This window comes from Zingiber officinale, chromosome 2B, assembly GCF_018446385.1.
Source record: "Zingiber officinale cultivar Zhangliang chromosome 2B, Zo_v1.1, whole genome shotgun sequence".
Taxonomy (NCBI): domain Eukaryota; kingdom Viridiplantae; phylum Streptophyta; class Magnoliopsida; order Zingiberales; family Zingiberaceae; genus Zingiber; species Zingiber officinale.
This window is the reverse complement of record NC_055989.1, coordinates 140,362,705-140,365,859: the sequence shown is the minus strand read 5'-3', so window position 1 is coordinate 140,365,859 and position 3,155 is coordinate 140,362,705.

The window sequence follows — 3,155 nt, the reverse complement described above, 5'->3', positions numbered from 1 at the left end:
AGCCGTGTGGGCTGTTTTATATATAACTGCGTGGTTGTGATTGTTTCATTCCAGCCGTGTGGGCTGTTATTATAACTGCGTGGTTGTGTATATAAATATTCCAGCCGCATGTGGCTGATGTATTTTGCTTGTAGTGATGCTTCAGATTGTCACCGGTACTGGGGAGGTGCTGCCGGATTTTTGTCTGGCAGAGACTCCTTTGGGGGCGTGACACCCGGAGGTCCGGGCGCCCGGAAGGGATCCAGGCGCCCGGAAGGCAAATTTCATCCAGCCGAGTCGTCGCCACGTGGAGCATCATGGTTTGTGCAGCTACGTCACATTCCAGGCGCCCGGAAGGGATCCAGGCACCCGGGACAGCATATAAAAGAAGCCCCAGGCAGGAGCTTCAGAATCAATCATCAACTGAGAACTTTTCGACTGCTGGTCCTACTGCTCTACGTTCTTGCGACGCTAACAAAGCTCCGACAAAGTGCTTCTTCGTTTTTCTTAATTTCCTTGTCGGTATTACTTTGTTTCATTAGCATTCCCTGTATTCATTTTGTAATTATATTCGAATTGCTAGTGATTGCCCAACGAAAGTGGTCAAGGACCACGGGCCTTCGAGTAGGAGTCGTCACAGGCTCCGAACGAAGTAAAAACAACTGTGTCTACTTTACTTTTCCGCTGCGCTTATACTCGATATTTTCGAATCGATATTCACCCCCCCTCTATCGAATCTAACGGTCTTACAAGTGGTATCAGAGCAGGTACCGCTCTGATTTGGTGCAACCACCAATCAGACAGGGGGTGAAATATTTTTTTTCAATTCCAAACTGATATTATTATCTTTTTGGAAGTTTTTTTTTCCGTTACACTTAGAGTTTCTATTTTTTCCCGCACTGCTAATCCAAGACGAAGTCTTGGGATTTTTTCCAGTTAATTTAGTGTGTGCAGGATAAGATGTCTCAACAAGAAGGCTTCAGCACAGTTTGTCCTCCCCTATTCAACGGGGATGACTTTTCGTACTGGAAGAGAAGAATGGAGGTCTACATGAAGACAGACTACGACCAATGGATGAGCGTCACAAAGGCTTATAAAATTCCAGTAGACAACTCCGGAAAAATAATAGACCCTGAAGAATGGACAAATGATTTAAAGAAAAGGCGTCAATTGAAAACAAAGCCATCAACACTCTACACTGCGGACTAACACGAGAAGAACTGAACCGGGTCGGACCGCATGAAAACGCTAAGGAGCTCTGGGATAAACTGATCGAGCTGCACGAAGGAACAAGCGACGCGAAGGTAACAAAAAGAGATTTGCTGTTAAATAAAATTTTTAATATAAAAATACAGGAAGGAGAAACAGTAAGTCAGCTCCACGCGAGGGTCAAAGATATCCTCAACGGTCTCCACGCGATAGGACACCAAATGGAGAACCGAGACTTAATAAGGTACGCGTTAAATGCTTTTCCGCGAAATAATTTGTGGGCATCAATTGTAGATGCCTACAAAATTTCAAAAAAATTTATCTAAATTAAAATTGGATGAACTCTTCTGTGAATTAGAACTTCATGAGCAAACTAACGCCGGGGTCGAGAAAGGTGTAGCTCTATTCGCAGGTTCCTCTAAAGAAAAGAAGAACAAACCCGAATCTGAAGAAGATTCCGATCAAGACTCTGAAGACGAAGAACACCTGGTGAACCTGGTAAGGAAAATGTTCACCAGGAAAAAGAGAAACTTCAGCAAACAGGATCTTCAGAAGCCAGCCGACTCAAGAAATGTCACATGTTTCGGATGTAACAAAAGGGCACTACAAGAACGAATGCCCAAGATTGAAACTTGACAAACCAAAGTCAACAAAGAAGAAAGCCCTCAAAGCAACATGGGACGATTCCTCCTCGACGAATCGGAAGGAGAAAGGCAAAGCACCAAAGTCACCTCACGCTGATGGCTCGCGAAGCTGAAACGGAAGATGAATCAGAGGAATCGAGCCACGAGTCCGCACTCGTTTCCGAAGGTTCAAGAGGTATACCTAAACTTAAATCATAAATTCTTTAGAATTATCTCGTGTTTAAATAAAAATTAGTTAAATTGGAAAATGAAAATAAATCGCTTCTTGAGGAAAATCAAAACCTGAAGGAACAATTAAAAAATTTGAATCCAACTCAAGACCGAACACTTGAGGAGGAGAATTTATCATTAAAAAGTGAAATTAATAATTTAAAAGAATTGTTGGAAAAATTCACAACAAGATCTAAAAATTTAGATTTAATTCTAAATAACCAAAAGGCATGCTATAATAAAACCGGACTTGGATATAAGTCAAAATCAAACAAAACTTTTAAATCATTATTAACCCAACACAAAGCAACTAAACAAGCCTGGGTCCCGAAAGCGTGCTTAACCACGCAAGTAGGACTTAATCAATTCTATATACCTAAAGATAAAATACATTATATAAACTTGAATAAATCAGATCAAAAACTAAAAAATAAATTTAACTTAAAATCAAAATTCAAAACTCTACAAAATTTAGACTATCACCAAGTTGATTATAACTATAAAAAGAATCGACACAAACCCAAAATCTAAATTAATGGCCAATAATTCAGGGGGAGGCTCCAGAATAGCTGGCACCTCCAAAACTAACATACCCGACAGGGTAATCAAAACAAACTAAAAAGAGACCGAGGTTAGCTTAAAAAGAGACCGAGGTTAACTTGACTCATGGTACTGGTGAAGTTTTTGGATGATAGTACGTTAGGGAAGCTTGGGCATCGCATGTCTAGAAAGATATGGCTTCGATCTGGTGCATTTGGCCAAGTGGAACTGACCGAAGCTACCCTTAAACGAATCCTAACCAGTTAGACCAAGATTTAGTACTAAGCTCCCTGGATAGGACTATTCGGAAAACTTCGAAAGGTTGGTTACTTCTAATGATGTCCCTGTGACTCACCAAGCTTAGAAGTTTATCCGAAGAATGCCTATTTGTGGAAACCAAAACTAAATCTGAATCTAACACAAGTTAAACCAAAAGTCTGTAATCAAACCAATTTCATCTCACAAAATCATAGGATTCCCTGATTGATAATATAGATCGGGTGAGATGAATAAGGCTTAATTTAATTTTAAAATTAATTTCAAAATTTAATTTTAAACTTAAAAATTAATTTC